Here is an 11,457-nt window from a genome sequence, read left to right as displayed (position 1 = left end):
CACTCACTATGCTATTTATAGACTCCATTTTATTGAGTCTTCCTTTAAGCATATCATAGTGAGGTTAGTTATTTCTGCCATATTTGTGCCACTGTTGCATAAATGGGCCTATCTTGTCAGGCCAAATCAGGTTTTAGTTCATAGAGTTTATGGCTGGACAATATCTATTTACTTTTTCTCCAGTAGAGAGCATACCACCTTCTAGCACAAAGAAAGCTAACCAGTATAGGCACAACTTACAAGTCAGTACCTGTTTGATTTCTTCATGTTTTATGACTCAAGAATTTTGCAGCTACATGTTTGTACTCACAGTTATTTATGACATCATGCACAATAAACTGTGCAAGCTGAAATTAAATAATAGCCTAGCATAGGAGATAAGAAAGAGAGAAACACTAAGTCCTAGTATTAAATGAAATATTACCAGCCTTTGATGGGTGCTGAGAAAGAGAGAGTGAGTTAGTTTGCTTTAACAGTGTGAACATGGGTAGGTTGAGAGAGAGAGAGAGAGAGAGAGAGAGAGAGAGAGAGAGAGAGAGAGAGGAATAGAGGAGTAGAGGCCAGCCATGAGCATGTGGAGAGAGAGGGGGTAAGGGAAGGGGAAGAAGGAGAGTAAGAGAGCAGTTTTTAAAATATTAACTTGCTGACCCATACGGAAATTCCCCATGTTTGCTTCAACCACAGTAAAAACCCTGAAGTTCTAGACTCTGGGCTCTCACTATGACCCATTTCAAGGGCGAGAGTCTAAGGGACATTGCTCCTGCTCTAACAATAAAGAACCTTATGTGTTTTACATTGGAATTGGCTCCTTGGTAGTCTTTGGGTACCTGCAACTTGCGCATAACACTATGTAACATTTATGACTGACTTAAAAAGAATTGTGAGCCATGCTCATGCCTGGCTGTAACTGGTATAATATACAATTTTTATGTTACAGGTAACATTTATTTATTTATGGTAATGTAAGAGGGACTTCGCTTTGTTCTTTTATTAACCACGCCAGAGAGACATCCCAGCTTTTTTGATGTGGTTCATGTGAAAGATGCCAATGGCAACAGCTAAACACATTTGTTATTGGCAAGGGCAACAAACCATGGATCTCTCTTGCCCAAGAAAAAGGAATCCTCGCCATTGCTAAAGAGAGGGAGAAGAGGCTAGTGGCCAAACAGAGCAGTGGGTAAAATGGCCTCTAGGAGATAATATGCTGGAAAAGTGTTTTTTACTCTTCCTTCTACAAGCCTTTCTAGACAACATGTTATATTGAACAACATAATGAAACTAAAACAAAAAACAAACAAAAAACCCAATGACTTCATGAAATTCTCAAATGGGTGTAACTAGAAAATATCACCCTGAGAGATATAACCCAGATACAAAGGAACACATATGGTATGTACTTACTGATAAGTGGATATTAGCCCAAAAGCTCATTATACCCTCTATACAATTCACTAACTATATGGAGCTTAAGAAGAAAAAAAGACCAAAGTGTGGATGCTTCAATCCTACATAGAAGGGGGAACAAATTAATCAGAGGAGGTAGAGGGAAGGAGGAAACTGGGAAGGAGAGAGATCAGAAGACCTTTTTTAATTACAACTTCTCGTTTAGCCTGTGCATTGGCTATAGTAGCAAGCCTCCTTGTACTCTTTTGCTCTCCAAACTCTACACTTTGTATTTTGTTCTGCCCAGTCTGCTGTTTCTCAGTGAAGAACTGAATGAGTCATTCGTAATTATGACTTTTTTAGAGTCAGTGTTGTACTGTCTTTAAATTTCATGGGCAAAACAAATCAATCCCGACTCTCAAGTTCTTCTTCATGTCTATTCTCAGGGTATAGAAACAATATAGCGATATTCTTTCCCAAATATCAAAATAAAGCCCCTTAACACAGTCACCTTTGAAGTGTCTAATTCTCAAACCTCTTGAGTCAGCCTTTAAAGTCCACATTGTTCTCATCTCTAAAGTTTTTCAGGTTCTAACTGGAATCAGCTGCTTTTCTAATCTAAATTTCTTCTACTGACATGGCCAGGGGCTTCACAGAAATATCCATCAATCTGGTACCAATTTATATATTAGTTATTTGTCTGTTGCTGTAAAACACCGTGGTGGAGAAGCAGATAAGCAAATGACAGGTGTGGCAACAAGAGCAAGATAGAAATAATCACATCATCAAAGGCAACAAAAAGCAAAAACAGCCAACTAAAAGTACACATTTTTTAATATCAAAGCCTTAAGTGAAACACTTTCTCCACAAAGGCTGCACCATCCAATACTCTTTAAACAGCATAAACAACAGACATGGTGATAAAATTTTTGAGTCAGTGGAGGAACATTCCTCACTCAGAAAACGTACATTTTCCATCTAATAAACCTTGGCTCTAAGTGGCGTTTTTATAGGATTGGATTTCTTAATTGAAGTTAATTACTGAAAATCAGTCAGTTCTGAAAACTTCAGGCTTACAGGTCAGACAGAATTATTGATATCCTCTGTGTATTGTATAGCTTTGTCTTTGTTGTTCTAAAACCCTCAAAGAAGAATGTTTACTGGAAAGATAGCAAATAGTAAACCTCTACTTTTTCTGTTTCTTTCCATTCACAAGAGATTTATATTCCACATTGTTATCAGCAAAAATAACTGTGGACTACTCCACTTTTCACTCAATGTTAAGAATTCTTCTGCTTATAGAGTATTTGATGACTATATTGGTTTCATTTGTTATAGGATAGTTGTGCATTCATTCTTTAAAGAAGACTGTGTTTAGAGTTCATAAAATAGCCAGATGATATTTGTATGTTCTCCTACCATATCCCATGTCATCATTCTAGTTAATTTGTGAACAGTATTAAAAAGATTGCAAAGATATCTAGAGCATATCATGACTTGTGTTTCCTTCTACAGACACTTCAGTAGGTATTCTTAAATTTCTGATTGACAATGTTTGGCTCAATATGCTAACACTGAACAGCATCGAGATCTGATAATTTATAATTGACTGTACTCCTTGTAGAAGAATTCAAACTTGCTGGTGTCCAGTGGGGCACGCAAACATCTCTTCAAGACTCTCACACATAAGACCTTGATATTTTCTGGATCTTTTATCACTATCATCCTTCAGAGCTTATAAGCATGTAAGAGCCTCTGCAAACACTGTCTGTTCTGAGACACTCATAAGAATCTTGTAATCAGTTTTGGTAATTGCCCACCAAGAAAAAAGTTCCTGAGAAGTTCTTGACTCCCAGAAGATGTCATGGACACTGAAGTAAAAACTACATTTTAGAAGGGAAGCATGACCCTTTGTGAAGTCCTTCATCAAATGAGTAATATGAAGTTTGACCAATTATCTTTATAAAATTAATGTCACTGGTAATAGTGTCCTGCTGGGTTTTAGTGGGGGTGGGATTATGGGAACATGGATATAGATGTATGTTAACTTATAAGACACTGAACAAATTTTGAACTGTGTTTTGCTTTGCCTGATAGGAATCATAACACATGAATTCTCACTTAGCCTTTGCGTTTGTTTTTATGAATTTCTTAGTCTTCCATTTACAGTGACTCATAACAGTACCATATGCCCTTTGTGTGTCTGTGTGTGTGTGTGTGTGTGTGTGTGTGTGTGTGTGTGTGTGTGAATAACTTGGTCTTTCATTTACTTAGCAGCAGGGCAAAGCACCATGGGAGCTATGGGCAGGTCTGAAGTTAGAAGCTATTATTTACATATGAATTGTGAACTTTGAAAACTCCAAGATATTATAGTAGGACAATTAATTCCTGGTTTAGTGAATCTTTTCTTACACAGTTTCACACCAGACAGTGGATCTTATAAGAACATCGAGTATTCATCATTTGTTTATTCTTTTCAAAAGTACTCATTTTTTAAAAAGGTTTATTTATTTTATGTATATGAATACATTGTACCTGTTCTCAGACACACCAGAAGAGGGCATTGGATCCCATTACAAATAGTTGTGAACCACCATGTTGCTGGAAATTAAACTCAGGACCTCTAGGAGAGCTGACATTGCTCATAACCTCTGAGCCATCTTTGCAGCCCCAAAAGTACTCTTTTTTATTAAATTATTTTACTTATTTACATTTCAAAAGTTGCCCCCTTCCCAGTCCCCTCTTCCCCACTCTGTCTCTGAAAGGGTGCTCCCCCACCTACCTTCACTTGCCCTCCTCACCCCCACCATCATCTCCCTTGCCTAGGACAACAAGTTTTCAGAGGCTCAAGAGCATCCTCTCTCACTGAGGCCAATCAAGACAGTCCTCTGCTAGACATGTGTCTGGGGCCATTGACCAGCCCATGTATACTTCTTTACTTAGAATCTGGAACCTTTGAGGAGTCTGGGTCAGTCGACACTGTTGTTCTTCATATGGCGTTGCAATCCCCCTCAGCTTCTCTAGTCCTTCCCCTAACTCTTCCATAGTGGAGAGATAGAACCTGAAGAAGTCACCTACAATGCCTCCCAGTTGAGGCATCCATCTTCAAAAATTTTAACCCCAAATTATTCCTGTCTAAAGGAAATGTAGGAACACTGATGGAACATAGAATGAAAGAAAAGTGCTCAGTTTTTACAGACTTCTGTTGACATGATTCATGTGCTTTCTTTCTATTTCATAGTTCAGAAGACTCTATACAAAGCACTTTCTGTGTGAATCTCTTTTCTTCCAAGATTGTTCTTCTTGAGAACAAGCATGCGTGACTATGCTTCTGTCTGTTTTTATAAAATGTGATGAAACCTAATTCTCTAGATAATGTCTAATGTATCACTTAAACATTATATAAAATATAATTTATAATTATATAACTATATAATTTATAATTATATAAGAACATATAAAATATGAGCAGTTTGTTTTCACTGCATGAGAAACTGTAGGATGTCATTATACAACAAAGTTGGTTGAGCCTATCATTGGCTATGAAGGAAAAGTCTAGGAAGGAAAGAGGAGCAGAAAGGGGGAGATTCAAGAGGAGGCAACATGGAAGCAGATGTGGATGTTACTCTCCACACAGCTCTATATGGATAAGGATGCTATGAATATTTTATAAGAGATAGAATTGTACAGGATCATTTGGATTATCTAGGTGAGCAAATTATACCAATTGGATAAGAATATTTTGGTGTGTTCTTTGATAGAGGGTGTAGTGGCTGGATGCACAAAGCCCGCCATGGAGTGGGGATGTGTGTCGCAAATCTTGGTAACAACACATCAAGGGAAAGTGAGTGAAAACAACACGCTGGTGCAGTTGTGGACCACCCAGGACAGAGGTAGCCAGGGCAGACAGAGGGGACCACTGAAAGAAGTCAAAAGAAGCAGGGTCTGTGAGTACTTACAGGCAGCATGGAGCCACTAGGATAAAGATGTCCTGCAGTGCCATGTGGCCTGATGAATGAATGCCACCATTGGATAAAAGGTTATCCCTTCTTATTTTTACCACAACAAGAAACAATGTATTATGTAGGAATATAGAAATGTTCATTTTGTGGAGAGAAAATATTTTTACTTTTTGGTTTAAATTTCAGAGGATAAATGCATTTGTTTCTTTTATGTTGAAGAGTATAATTAAAGTTCCTTTATTCACCATTCTGACTTTTAAATAGCCAGTTACTAATAGAATTTACAAGTGAGCTTCCTTTTCATTTATACTCCCTGGTCATTGCTTCTCTCAGAGTAACTTGGCTTTACTTTTAACAATGGTATTTTCTTTTTAAAAGTTCCAGAAGAACTGTATCTAAAGGGTTCAGCAGTTACCTCAAAATACTGATGACAAAATGATTTTGGGACAGTCTTTTTATGTTGCCCAAAATAGCTTGCCAATATAGAACATATATGATTCATACAAACAATAAAAGCTATGAAAGTTCAAGTCACCATTTTGATCAGTGAACTTGGCCAGTGAAGAAGTGTTTAATGATAGATCTCAATGGTCTAAAACAGGAATAGTGTACTTATTTTAGAGCACAGTTGGAGTTCTTGAAAATTTTACTCTTCTTTCCAGCTGTATCACTCATTACTATGTTGAACAGACATTAAAGACCACAAATTTGATTCTCACACATAGGTTCTCTGCCAAATGTTTCATTATTCTTTTAAACTAGAAACAATGGGAATATTGAGGATGCAGCTTTTTATAATTTGGCCAAAAACTTATTTTGCATATTTTAAAATATTTTTTCTACTTACATTTCAAATGTTATCCCCTTTCCTGTTTTCCTTTCTGGAATCCCCTTATCCCATTCCCCTTCCCCTGCCTCCACCAGAGTGCTCCCCTACCCACCCACTTCCTCCCATCTCCTCACCCTAGCATTATATATGTATAATGTATATATATATATGTTATATATATTATGTTAAACTATTCAATTCAATTGTAAAATCTTAACGTCTGGCCTTCACATCTGTCTCTCTCATTGCTTCTATAGATCAAATGGCAAGTGCATTTCTTATAGGAAGTTGGTACAGAATCGCACACCCATATCTCAGAGTTCAGGAAAGACTACTGACACACAGATCACTGGCATGGACTTGACATTCATTCTCAACACACCTTAAAGGAAGAGAGCTGAAGTCAGCAGATGTCATCAGAGTCTATTAAAAAGAAAAGTGGGGAACATGATGAGGTCATGGTCAGGATGATTGTCTATACTAGAAAATGTGTGTGTTTTCCTTCTGGCTTTAAATTTGTTTCAGAGATACAGATATACAAGCAAAAGAGAATGGCGCAGAAGTACCCTGGTTACAATTATACTCTACCATGCCCCCTGATTTAAAAGGAAGTCTAAATTACTTCCATACTTGTCACAAAGAGACGAGAGGCTCTCTAGAGAGCCTCCAGTCCTGTGTAGAATAGATGTGCCTGTGAGCAGATTTTGTGTAGAGACCGTTGTTTATGTGCAGTCTCATAAGCATCCAGGAAACAGCAAAGATAGAGAAACTTGGCATGTGACTCAACGGGTTATTAGTCAGGGATAGTACTTCTGCTGACATTTCCCTGCTTTAAAATGTAATTATGAGTGAAGCATTGTTGCAGCTTTGTGGCCAAGCACATGGAAAGCAGAGGCAAAGGGGTTAAAATTTACAGACCAGCCTTGTGTACATAGTGAATTCAAGTCCAGTTGTGTTACATAAGATCCTCTCACAGTTTACCCTCCAATTATACACATACACAGAGAGAGAGAGAGAGAGAGAGAGAGAGAGAGAGAGAGAGAGACAGAGAGACAGAGAGACAGAGACCGAGACAAAGACAGAGACAGAGAGAGTAAGTTCAAATTCAGTAATATATTTTAATGTATAGTCCATCAGCCTTTTTTGTTCTAAAGCCCCAGGTTTCATATATGTCCTTTAAAATGTGCCTTATTTAAGCCAATATTTTAATTGGGGTACTAATACTTATTGTGCACAGAAACTGGTAGCAATTTAATTTGTATATACTTTTAATGTAATTTCTCTATATTTTATAACTATGTCTTCAAGTTGCAGTTTTTATGACCTGTGTCATTGAACTTAAAGGCTCTTATGTGCCTATACAGATGAGAATGTTATAATTTTGTTTATGTACATTTATATATAAAGAAAACTGTGGTTGTATCAAGATCAGGATTATAGCAAATCAGTAATTCTGGCTTCCTCAGACACTGTATAACACAGTGCACAGACATCCTTGAAGGCAAAACACTCATGTACATAAATTAAAATCAATATTTTAAAGTGTTAGTATGATTAAGTATTAAGTGTTTGATGTGTTGAGATACATGCACTTACTATCCTACTCTGTAATTTTTCTAAGTTGTACTTTGTTTTCTCATCTATTTTGAATTGTTTAAAACATTCGGGTTTTTGTCTTTATGTTCCATACACTCTGTGTTCATAAATGCATGGGCTGCAACTGAGAAACTGTCTTCCAAACTCAATCCCAGGAATGTATTGGGGGGCATATTTTCAAGAGCAAGAATGAGTAAAATGTATCTGTATCACCAAAAATTCCACTCAAACATGAGTGTCATCTCACTAAAGCTCCAACCATGGAGCTTCTGCACATTTTGTAGGTGGCTCCTGAGTCAGAGTCAATTCCCCCAGCAATTGTTTAATGCTTCCCTAACCCTGAGGAGGGGCAGTAGTAAATCTTGTCAAGTTTGTTCACATCCCAGGAGCTTCCTAGGACCTTCAAAGAGCATATGTTTCAAGTTAGAGGAAATTGCTACACATTCTCTGAAATGCACAAAAACTCACTGTTCCTAAATTGTATTGCACAGTATTCTGTGACACTTACATTGTATTTGTTTTAGGGCAGGACATATGGCACAGCAATAGCCCATGGTCTAGGGAATTAATATCATGTGACCATCAGCTCATCCACATAACCAACACAATTCTTCCTGCTTTTCCTACCACCTGTTGAGACATACTGTAGGCAGCTATCACTTTTATATGCACATAGAAATATACATGGTAAACTTATAAATTCTTTGGTAGCAGATGGCAACACCCCCTCACTCTCTCAACACAAACCAGAAAAAACTCCAAACAAGCAAACAAAAGATTAGAAAATGCCAAATCAAGACAAAATGCATGGAGTCTACATTGTTTTGCTCAACTGTTCCCATGAGGTATCAGTTGTAATGAGCTTTTTCACTTGGGGGTGGGACTTTGTGTCATTTTCCCTTCTCAGTACCGGAACGTTGAGCCTGTTCAGGTCTTGTGCATGCCATCTCGGTCTCTGTGAGTGCTTATGTCCAGTAGCCCTGTTGTATCTGGAGGATACTGTTTCCTTGGAGTTATTCCTTACCTGTGGCTATTATAATCTTTCTGCCCTGGATCCTTTTCCATATGGATCCCTGAGCTTTGAGGGGAGGAGTTTGATAAAGACATCCCATTTAGAAATAAGAGTTCCATAGTCTTTCACTTTCTATATACTGTCCAGTTATAGATCTCTGTGTTAATTATCATCTACTGCAGGAAGAATCTTCCCTGATGAAGGCTGAAAACTGGAGAGTCCCAGTCAGGTACTGGCAGAGACACATTAAGGATGGCTGCGGAAAAAAATGACATTCTCACACACTGTAGATATTGGTGGCACAAAAGAAACAAAACAAAAGCAGTTGTTGTCTATGCAGAGCTCAAGCTGAACAGGAAGAATGTTCTCTGTCTATCTACCCCTCTCCACTTACAGGGCTCAGATGTTAGCCACATTGCTTTTTGAATATGCAGCTGGAGACAACCTTTGGGATTACTGGTGTGTACAATTTTAGATGGTGCTAAGGTGCCATTGCTAGTTTTTGTCAACTTGACAAAAATCAAGATATATCTGGGAGGACAGACAATCCTTTTCTTCTTCTCTATTCCTCCAAATTTCCATCTCCATCCTCTCCCCATAGCAAATACACATACCTGAAACTCTATTTCATACGGAACTACTCTGCACTGTCTGGAGAATGATCTATGATAGCTGTGCTTTTAGTTTTGAATGTGTAAGACTACTACAAATGGAGTAAGGGAAGTAAAAGAATCAACAGTGGGGAATGGGAAAAGCAAACTCCAAGTTCACTCACTGTGAGTGACCTTAACCAAAATGCCCAACAGTGGGGATGTAGACCCTGAAAAGACTACCTCCAGTAGTCAGACAGAGCTCCTACTTGAGGAATGAGAACACCAACCCATCTACAAAACTTTCAAACCAAAATTGTTTCTCTCTAAAAGAAATGTAGGAACAAAAATTGAGCAGAGACTGAAGGAATGCTCAACCAGTGACTGGACCAACTTGGGATCTATCCCATAGGCAGGCACCAAATCCTGACACTATTACTGATGCCATTCTGTGCTTGCAGACAGGAGCCTAATATGACTGTCCTCTGAGAGACTCTGCCAGCAGCTGACTGATAAAAATACAGAAACTCACAGTCAAGCATTGGACTGAGGTCAGGGACCCCTATGGAAAAGTTATAGGAAGGATTAAAAGAGCTGAAGAGGATGGCAACCCCATAGGAAGAACAACAGTATCAATTTACACAAACACATGGGAGCTCCCAGAGATTGAACTACCAACCAAAGTGGACACACGTGCTGATCAACCTCTTATGGCTTCAGTGGGAGAGGATGAACCTAATCCTGTAGAGACTTGATGCTCCAGGGAAGAGGGAAGCACCCTCTCAGATTTAAAGGGGAGTAGGGATGGGGGAAAGAACTCTGAAATGGGGGACCAAAAGGGGGACAACATTCAAGGTGTAAACAAACATTTAATTAATTTTTAAAAAGCAAAGCAAAACATAGACACATTAAGCAAGAACTGGTAGGAGACTAATAACCCTACTAACAATTGAAATGACGACTAATATGTTTTGTACCTAATTTCCTAATGTATAGAACCTACAATTATGTAACATGTATTTCTTTTATATATTGTATATAATTGTGCTTGAAACAGATGGTCTATAGTTTCTTTCTCAAGCACAAACCCCAACGCAAATGTGGTCTCCTGAATGAAAAACTGAAAGCAAGAGATAAAAACTAGGAGGAATGTCCTTTGGGGTAAAAGAAGCCAACAAGGACAGCAAAATATAAAAGACCCAAAATATAAATCTAGGTAATGGGCCCAAAGAGACTAATTCTCAAATTCTGCTTAGGATTTCCAGGTATAAGCTAAACAATATATATACAGCAATGAGAAAAATAAACACTGTTCATTCTTAAAGTGAATCCAAAGTCTTGTATCTCTGTCTCCCATTACCTTCAATGCTAGTCCCTATTGATGCCTAGCTGTGCTGGCTATGACATAACTGCTTAACATTTAATATTTCTAAATATCCTAAAATGTAATCATTAATCATATATATGATTATGTCAGTCTCACTAAAAATTTACTAGTTTTTAGCATAAGAGATAAAAGATACAAATTTAAAATAAAAAAGTAAATGAAAACCTTATCTTTGAGTTGTCATAATTCACATAAATTGATTAGAAATGCCAATGTGAACTCACCTAGCCCCAGAAAATCTCAGTACCAATTACAACCTTGTATTAACTAATTAAACTTAACCTCGTGTTATTCTTGTTAAGAATAATCCAGTGCTTCCTACACTGTTCAATCTAGGGTAGTTCAAAATGAGACTAGAAAACTTTACTGTGTCTCAAAGGTGAGGAGACAGGCAGGTGGAAGTTTTTTCCATAAAGATCTGTCAAATTAAAAAAGTGTCCAAGAAGGCACTGTTTGGAGCACCTCTCCACACCCCCCCCCCCCCCGAGTTTCCCCCAGTTCCTGTTTTCTGTTGATTTCAGATGAAACACATAAAGTATGGTAAGAGAAGAAACAGCTCATATAGAATAAGGGAAGAAACTGAAGAATGGCCAGAGAGTTTATAAAGAAAATACACTCAAACAATGTGCCAAACTCCATAGTGAGGTAGAGTATAAACTCAAGTTTCTAGAACATAGAGACCATTTGGGTTAACTGTT

This window comes from Micromys minutus (assembly GCF_963924665.1).
Source record: "Micromys minutus genome assembly, chromosome: 32".
Classification (NCBI taxonomy): Eukaryota; Metazoa; Chordata; class Mammalia; order Rodentia; family Muridae; genus Micromys; species Micromys minutus.
The sequence above is the reverse complement of the archived record's forward strand: the minus strand, read 5'-3'. Positions refer to the sequence as shown.